The sequence below is a fragment of the Beta vulgaris genome, chromosome 9, assembly GCF_026745355.1.
Source record: "Beta vulgaris subsp. vulgaris cultivar EL10 chromosome 9, EL10.2, whole genome shotgun sequence".
Lineage (NCBI taxonomy): Eukaryota > Viridiplantae > Streptophyta > Magnoliopsida > Caryophyllales > Amaranthaceae > Beta > Beta vulgaris.
In genome coordinates this window covers 33,788,992-33,799,011 of record NC_079210.1, presented here as the reverse complement: position 1 = coordinate 33,799,011, position 10,020 = coordinate 33,788,992, and positions in this window count along the sequence as shown.

Sequence of the window (10,020 nt, the reverse complement as noted above, 5' to 3'; positions counted from 1 at the left end):
GCGGGGTAAGGGATATCTATTTTTGATGGTAATCTTATTTAACTCTCGATAATCGATGCACAACCTCATACTTCCATCTTTCTTCTTTACAAACAAGACTGGTGCACCCAGGTGAAACACTGGGTCGAATGTACCCTTTTCGAGCAATTCATCAGTTGCTTCTTCAATTCTTGCAGTTCAGCTGGTGCCATTCTATATGGTGCCTTCGAGATAGGAGCAGCTCCCGGAATAAGGTCGATGCTAAAGTCTATTTCTCTTTGCGGAGGCATACCAGGTATGTCTTCTGGAAACACGTCAGGGTATTCTTTTACTATAGGGATGTCGGACAAAGAGTCTTCAGGTTTTGTTAGGTCTATTACATTGCAAAGGTATCCGTAACAACCCTTCGCAAGTAGTTTGAATACTTTTGAGGTTGAGATAATACGGGATTTGGCTTTTCTTCTTCGATAAGAAACCTTGCACCCATCAGGTCTTCTAAGGGTTATCTCATGGTTAAGGCAATTAATGTCGCTTGGTACTTGGATAACCAATCCATTCCCAATATCACATCAAAGTCGGTTAATTCAAATTGAACTAGGTCAACTAGGAACTCATAGCCTCCTATAAGGATAGGGCAGTTTCTATACATGACATCACATGAGATAGATTCACCATTTGGGATGGAAACTGACATGGCAGAGAATTTAGGGCATGGTTTTGCATTCAAAGTTCTAGAAAATGCAGTAGATATAAATGAATGTGAAGCTCCAGAATCAAAAAGAACACAACCGGGTATAGAGTGGACAGGGAAAGTACCAGTGATGACGGTATCATCAGCTTCAGCTTCTTCTCTTTGCATCATGAACACTCTCCCAGCTTGTGGAGGTCCTCTCGGAGGATTACGATTGTTGTTCGCATTGCCGCTATAAGTGGAGTTCTGTCCATTCCCTTGATTCCTTGTGAAGCCATGGTTGTTCACGTTGTGGCCTCGTTGTTCTTGAACAGGACAATCTTTCACTATATGGCCTTGTTTACCACATCGATAACATTGGTCGGTGCCTTTACGACAGTCCCTTGCCCAATGGCCTTGCTTGTTACACTTGTTGCACCGAGGAACTTGTTTTTGATTACGATTCTCCTCCACGTAACCAGTATTCAACTTCTTGTGGAAAATGTTGCTTGATTGGCCTTCTTGAGGTTTTCCTTTCCTCTTACCATTCTCAAACACCTCCTTTCTAAGTTTCGTCTTGCGTTCGACATTGATGGCCCTATCATACAATTCCTGATAGGATTTGCTCATATGTGCTGCTAGTTTCTCCTGAAGGTCAACGTTTAAACCTCCTTCGAAACGATTCATTCGTTGGCGATCAGTGGAAACCAAGTCTGGAGCGAATCGAGCAAGTTCATTGAATTTCACCGCGTATTCCAAGACTGTCATATTCCTCTGTTTCAAATGAATAAACTCCGACTCCATTTGGAGTTGCAATGACTGAGGGTAAAACTGGTTGCGCATGGCCTCCTTTAGATGTTCCCATCCGAATCCAGGATGCTGTTGCATTTCCTTGGCAGTTTTCCACCAGAGATCGGCTTGTCCTTTCAGATAAAAGACTGCAAAGTTAACTTTCCACTTATCGGGGCACTGGGTAGCATCGAACAATTTTTCCATGCCGTTGAGCCATTCTTCAAACTCAGTGGGGTCTGGCTTTCCATCATAAGTTGGGGGCTTATGAGCCGAGAACCTCTTGAACATGTTTGAGCACTCTTCTTGTTCAGTCCTAGGCCTTTGTCGATTTCCTTGTAAAAGCTCCATCATCATCAGCCTCATTAAATCCATTCGGTTATCACTAGCATCTCCGGTGGCATCTCCAAAAACAGGGTCGCTACGCAATGCGTCAATCCTTGCCCTCATTTCTTCGAGCGTGACCTCGGATTCGTGGTTTGCGTTTCCTCCATTAATAGGGTCACTTTCGCTTGAGGCCATCGTCTAACACATAAAATATTTTACGTTTATGACATACTCATTTGCCAGCAACATACTCTGTCACAGCGTTAAAGTAGCGTAAAAGTTTCCCATTCCCGTCCTATCTCTCACACTCATATTCATTATTGTTTTCCTTATTTATCTACAACCATTTTATTTTTATTATTATTATCTCATCTTAGCTAAATTACTTATCCAAAACCATTTTAGTTCTTATTTGAAATACGTAAAACCTGTAAGGTTTTACTTAAGGTTTCGGAACCGTTGGCTCTGATACCATTCTGTAACGCCCCGACTCCTCAGCATCGTTAATTCACTAATTAACTCTTACTTAGCAGCGGAAGACTTAACTTAGTCGGTTCGTTACTGCCGTACTTTCCTTTTGGAAAATACAAGGCAACATAAGTTCGTTAAAGAACGTAACTTTTAAAGAAATTTAAACTTCATAACTAACTTAGAAATGCGTAAATAACTAGGTGAAACATAATTAAGGTTCATAAACTAATGTTCTCAAGCTTAGAATACATATTAATAAGAGTCTGCATAATTTAAGTAGTAATTATTCCTCACTGCTACGCCATTCCGTCATCCCCGTCATTACCTAAAACAGAAAAGCAAAACGTCATGAGCCGAGGCCCAGTAACATACTACTCTAACATCGTAAATTCATTTCAATTCATTTTAGTTGCAAACAGGGAGGAGAGAGAATAGAGTAAAAACATTTCATAACCATTTTATGTAAACATAAATTCATTATTATCTTCATATCATAATCATCATCATTATTATCTTATTGGTAACTTGGCGAGTATAACATACAGGGACGTCTCCCATCATCATCGTCATCATCATCATCATCATCATAATCATAGGGCAATAGCCACCAGGGACATCGTCCCTAACCAGAAGGTGGCATAAAGCCATGCATAGTGCGGTGCCACCAGGGACAATTGTCCCTAACCAGAAGGTGGCGTTTCCGCCATAGAATAGAACGGTACGTGCACGACCAACATAACATCGTACTGCCAAGAACCATCTTTCACTTTTGTTTATCATGTTTCATTTCTTTTTATTTATACATTATACTTCACAATCATCATGGAAATCATATAAAAAGATTTCATATCCCGCAATCCATAAAAGTATACATTTAACATAAACATTATATAAAGATCGGAATAAAACATATATTTAGAAAGGGAATGCGGGTGTTAGCAATAGACGTTACCTCAAATCCTGCTTAGTAACTTTGATTGCCGGGGGAGGCTTGTAATATTCCTTTTTCCTTAATCTAACCAATAATTGATAACGAGACGATTAAAATTGCAACCTTTCCTCATTTGTTATTACTATTGTTACAAAGTTGGCTCGTTAACCATATTAATTGTGAGACTATGTATAAGAACTTATTTACTAAACTTTTTAACCACCATCTTATTACTTGAATAAATAACCTTATTACTTAACTTTTCTCTAAATAAAACTAGAACTCATCATATGTATATTTTAATTAATTGAGGTCAATAATATTAAGTTAACAAAAAAAAAAATATATAAGATATGACTAGCTAGTATTAAATTTGATTAACTTGATTCATCCAACTTGTCCATTAATTAAGCTAAGTTATACTACTAAGTGGTTAGTTGTAATTAATAAGTCATACCTCCAATCTTATTAGTCTAAATAGCAACTTTAAAGTTATAACCTTGTACATTATTTGAGCCCAAGCACTAATCAGTAACATATGATCAGGTACATTAGGCCCAAAAGAGACAACAACTTAACAAAGGAAAAAAAAAAAAAAACAGAAAGGTATGTTTAGCATACCTTGCGGCAAGGACAGAGGGGGTGCGACGAGACGCGCCTCGCCTAAAATGGAGGCTGCAACGCAGCACTTGGTGAGGGTCGAGGTGGCGGAACCGCGAAGGTGGTTTCTTTCGTGGTGGAGGCTCGACGCAGGTGGGTTTGTGAGAGAAAGGGTGCTGCGGGTGGTTGTGCGAGAGGAAGAAAGGAGTGCGTGAGAGGCGAGGGTGGGTCGCTGGTGGTTGGAAGAAGTGCGGTGACTGGCGGCAGACTTAGGTGGCGAAGTGGCGGTTTGGTGGTGGTGCGGTGGAGGTCGCTCAAAAACAGAGGAAACAAAGCAGTGGTATTTTGTGGTATTTTGGCTAGCAAAAATCTGATTTTTGGTTTGCTTTGTTTATGGCAAATCCTGGAAATCGATCGGTATTTATAGAACTTGTTGGAGGTTGCCATTGCCTTGCTGTTCAGTAATTCAAAGCATAAGAACTTTGGTCAAGTTATATTAATGAAGGAAGATGGAGAATTGAAAGTTCCAGATTTTGTGAGATATTGTAGAAAATTTTATTGACTAATGAAAAGATTTCTGACATGGGTGTTGAAATGTGGTGGTGAAATGTTTGATTCATGTGTGAACATTGTAATATGTCGAAGAAGAAGGAAATTGGAGGGAGGAAAGATGGGCTAGAATTTTAGACTCATAGGGGCACTTTTGTAATTTCTATTTTTGCTTAAGTATATACTTGTTTTATTGTCCACAAGTTAGATCAAATAAAGGGAACTTGAAATAGCTTAGTATACATTTTAATATCTAAAATTCTTGTTTTTGTTAGTTTGAAAAGATTTAATTTATAATTAATCCGACAATTAGTATTACTTAAATACGGGATATTACACTTATTGAACAAGAAACGTTACTTTAAGAAGAAGAAACGAGATTTGAGGGAGAGAACGAGAATGGCGCACGAAGAGGAGAGAGAAAAAGTCGAAGGAAGAAGAGAAAAAGTGAATGACGTGATTTTGAGGAAAATAATTGTGTAGGGTGAAATAATTGGGTTTTAGGATATTTATATCAAGGCTTCCCTTTATGGGCTTAGGAAAAGAGATAATGTTTAATGAAATTTGATGACTAATAAGATGGACAACTTAAGACTTTAGTCATCAACATGACTCTTTCCCTTTATATCCTTTTAGGATTTTCGATTCCATTAAACTTCTTTTTTTTCAATATACTTTAATATTTAAAACCTTTATTAAAACATGCTTAATTAAAATATTTTTAATTTTATTAAGCTATGAAAAATAATTTCATTTGACTTTTAAAATGGTCAACCCTTTTTAAATAGTCAAATCACTTTCCAAACTCATTTGGAATTACATATAACGATATATATACTTAAATATATTTATAAAAATTCTTTAAAATTGTGGGGGATTACAGGTGGGCTCCTGTTTCGAGATTCATGGATATCCTACATGGTGGTAGGAGCGCCAGCAGGATCCTGATGGTCATGGGGGCCCTGCTGGGCATGGGGGCAGTCACACCGAAATTTGGGCCAATGCTGCTGCCACTCACGGTGTTGCTGCCACACCTATTACTATTCTTGGGGTTGCAGGCACGCCCTCTACACTCTTCATCGTGGATCAATAGAAGGCCTTGGTAGGTCTTCTTGGTAATACTAAACTTCCTGACGATCGTATGTACGGTATGTTTACTACAACTGATTGGATTGTTGATACAAGTGCTTCTAATCATATGACTGCTGATGCTTCTCTATTATTTGATATTGTTTGTATTACCGATTGTCCGGTTAGTCTTCCTAATGGTGTTGTTATTATGGCTATGCAAGAGGGTTCAGTTCGTCTTTCTGAATCTCTTACTCTCACTCATGTCCTCTTTGTGCAATTTACTTTCCGTTTCTCAACTAACTGCGACTCTGAATGTATTGTTCAATTCAATTATGACTGTTAGGAGGAATGGACTCTATTACTTTGAGGAGGGACTTCGGTGCTTCATATTTTTGTTGGAGAGGCTGCTACTTGATTAGATCTTTGGCATCATCGCATGGGACACCCTTTGAGAATATAGTGAAATTACTTCCACCAGTTCATAATTTGCCGGGTAGTTTGAATAAAAGTTGTGAGGTGTGTTTTCATGCTAACATCCTCGCACTAAATTTCCTATTAGTGACAACAAAGCCAGTAGAATCTTTGAAAAAGTTCTTTGTGATTTTTGGGGACCTCACAAACATGTATCATCATGCGGTGCATGTTATTTTTTTTTACTTTGGTGGATGATTATTCTCAAGCTGCTTGGGTTTATTTGTTGGTTGATAAAACTGAGGTTTTTTCGGATGTTTATGGCTTTTATTGCTATGGTTGATCGTCAGTTTTATCAGACTATTAAAGTTGTGCAAAGTGATAATGGTTCTGAATTTAACCGTCTTCGTGAATATTATATTGCCACTTGTATTCTCTTTCAAACCTCCTGTGTTAGTACACCTAACAAAATGGGCGGGTTACGCGTAAATATCAACATATCTTGAATGTGGGTAGAGCTCTTTTCTTTCATGCTAATCTTCCTATCTATTTTTGGGGTAAGAGTATCCTTAGACCTTAGTGTCGCTCATCTTATCAATCGCACCCCCACTCCTTTACTTTAAAAAACTCTCTATAAATTCTTATTTAGTCATCCTCGCTCTTATGATGCTATTAAAGTCTTTTGGTTATACTTTGTACATAATCAACGGTCTAAGGGGGATAAGTTTGCTAGTCGTAGTAGAAAATGCATGTTTGTAGGTTATCCTCTTGGTAAAAAGGTTTTGAAACTTTTTGAGTTGGATACTAAGAAGTTTTTTGTTTCCGGTGATGTGAAATTCTTTGAGGAAACCTTTCCCTTTTATGATCTTGAAGTTGCTAATATTGATTCATACACTCTTGTTACTAATCATGATGATACTCATCTTGATTTTGCTGACTTTGAGCCCCCTACTCCTTTTCCTCCTCCTCACAAATAACATAACCATCACCAACTCAAACACCACAATCCTCTTCAGCTCACTCCTCACAAACATCCCCAACTCATTCTCCTTGATTATTCCCCAACCCAATTCCTCTCCTTCCCCTCTAAATCATCCGTCCACTAATTTTGGATCTCACATCCCATCCACCCAGGTCCATCCTTCCCTCACATCTGTACCTCACGTCCCCTCCATTTCTCCCTCACATTTCTCGGTCCAATCTCCTCCTAATAATCAGCCCACCTACCCTCCCCACTCTACTTCTTCTCCTGCCAGCGCTCCAAATGAGCCCAACACGCGTCCTGAACTCAGCTCCCCACCTGGGCCTCTTATTTCCTCTAAGCCCAATCCTTCTACACCTTCTAAGCCTAGTGCTCCCCCTACACCTTCTGAGCCTAACACCCATGCCTCCCCTACCCTCAGTATTTCTTCTAGGCCGCAAGCTGAGCCCACTGACTTGGGTTATGGTCACCGAATGAAGACACCTTCTATTTTACTCAGAGATTATGTTACTAATTCCGTCTAAGTACAAAGTCTATCTTCTCCTTCATCTGCCCCCTTGCATTCCTCCGGTCAGCCTTATCATATTGCACATTACATTAATTGTGAAAGTTTTTCTGAGAAATATAGAAATTTTATTGCTGCTCTAACATCTATTAGGGAGCCCAAATCTTCTAAGGAGGCCATGTAGGTTGGCGTAAATCTATGAATGATGAGATTCGTGCTTTGGAGGATAATGGCACTTTGGACCATGGAGCCTTTGCCTCTTAGTAATAAGCATGCTCTTAGTAGTCAGTGGGTTTATCGCAACAAGTTTGATTCTGCTGGAAATTTGGAACAAAAAAGGTTTCATTTGGTGTTCCTTGGTAATCATCAGAAGGCATGCATTGATTACACAGAGACCTTTGCTTCTATTGCCAAGATGGTCAGTTTTCGTGCATTTCTTACCATTGCTGCTGTTGAAAATTGGGAACTCCATCAAATGGATGTTCACAATGCGTTTCTTCATGGTGATCTTGAGGAGGAATTGTATATGAAGCTCCCTCCTAACTTTGAATCCTCTAATCCCAATATGGTTTGTCGTCTTCGCAAATCTCTTTTCGGTCTTAAACAGGCTCCTCAGTTTTGGTTCGCCAAACTTGTTACTGCTCTAAAAGGGTATGGTTTCCTCAATCTTACTATGATTACTCTCTTTTTACCTTCACTAAGGATTCTGTTCAGATCAATGTATTAGTGTATGTGGATGATCTTATTGTTGCTGGGAATGATTTCGCTGCTCTGGAGGCTTTCAAAGCCTATTATTTTTATTGTTTCAAACTTAAAGATTTGGGTCCTTTGAAATATTTTCTTGGTAATGAGGTGGCTCCTAGTTCTTCAGATTTGTTTCTTTGTCAAAGAAAATATACTTTGGATATTATCTCTGAAGCGGGTTTCTTGGGTTCTAAGCCTGCTGGTTTTCCGATTTAGCAGAATTACAAACTTGGTCTTGCTACAGGTGCTTTGCTTGATTACCCTGAGCCTTATCGACGACTTGTTGGCCGTCTTATCTATCTTTCTGTTACTCGCCCAAACTTATTCCGTGTATATTTTATCTCAATTCACGCAGGCTCCGCACATTGATCATTAGGAGGCCGCTTTGCGTGTTATTCTCCATTTGGAGGGTACTCCGGGCCAGGGTATTCTCTTGCGTGCGGATAGTGCCTTAATTTATCTGGATGGTGTTACTCTAATTGGGCTGCTTGTCCTCTTACTCAGCGTTCTCTCACCTGGATGGCTTGTTTTTCTTGGTTGTTCTCCCATTGCTTGTAAGACCAATAAGCAAGCCATCGTATCTTGCTCCTCGGCTGAAGCCGAATATGGCTCCATGGTGGGCATTACTTGTGAGTTGAAATGGCTGAAAGGCCTCTTATTGATTCTTGCATCCATTATCCTACTTAGAGCTGATCATTTTGGCCCAGTTCGGGACGATTTTGGGCCGGGTTTTGGGCAGAACTTTTTGGCCTGCGGTCGGGCCCAACTCGATTTTTTTTCTTTGGGCGGGATTTGGGCAAGCCAAAAATGACTTTTTAGTCTATTTTTTGGCCCGACCCGATTTTGACCCGAAAAGTCCGCTCGTTTTGGCCTGAAATAGCGGGCTTTAGGCACAAAATGTCCAGCCCATGATCACCTCTAATCTTACTGCAATCTGCTTATTTTGTGACAGCTAATATGCGTTCCATCTTGCCAAAAATCCAGTTTTCCACGAGCGCATTAAGCACATACATTGAGATTGACTGTCACTTCATTTGTGATGTTATCACTGACGGCCTTATTGCTTCCTTACGTGCACACTACGGAGAAATTTGCAGATATTTTCACTAAGACTCTTAGGAAATTCCAGTTTGATTCTCTTCTTAGCAAGTTGGGCACTTATGATCCCCGTACTCCAACTTGAGAGGGGGAGGGGTATTGAACTATATTAGGAGGCCCGAACATGTTGATGTATTTACTTAGTTTAAGAGTCCTTGATTGGATATGATTGATGTATAATATATATTGAAAGCAGCATACCTTAATAACAAAGTAACATAAAATTAAACCTAAAATCTCTTACTAGAAGGCAACCTAAGGAGAGAGGAAGGATAAGAGAATCCCCTTCACCCAAAGTGTCCTCATTGTGATTGAACTTTTAACTTTGAGGTTGAGATTTGAAAAGCACAATCATTTCCACTACATCAAACCTAGCTTGGTAAAAAATATAATTGATCTACATAACTTTTGGATTTTTGAATTAAGCTCCTTATAAATTTGACTTTTTTTAAAAATAACCACCTTTATTTTTTTAGATTGCCACCACTTGATAAATTCAGTCGAATAAATCACCAATTTTTACACTGAATATATCCTTTTTTCCTCATAAAATCCGCCAATTGGTGGCAATCTAAAGCAAAGTTGCCTGTAACAAAAAAAAAGCAAAGAGAGTCATAAAAAATTATCATTTTTTCTTTTCTTTCTTTTTTTTTTTTTCAAAAAAAATGGCCACTTTTTTTTTTTAAAAAAAAGGTGTTATAAAATGATTGTTTACAAAAAGTGACTTAATAAGAGGGATAAACTCAATTAAGGCTATGTTCAGTTCATCTTATTTTTGCTTATTACAGATCTAATCAGATCAGATTAGATCAGAAAAAATAAGTTCATATCAGATCAGTTCAGATCAAATCATGCTTATATTTAAAAACTCATTATTACTATTAAATATCTTT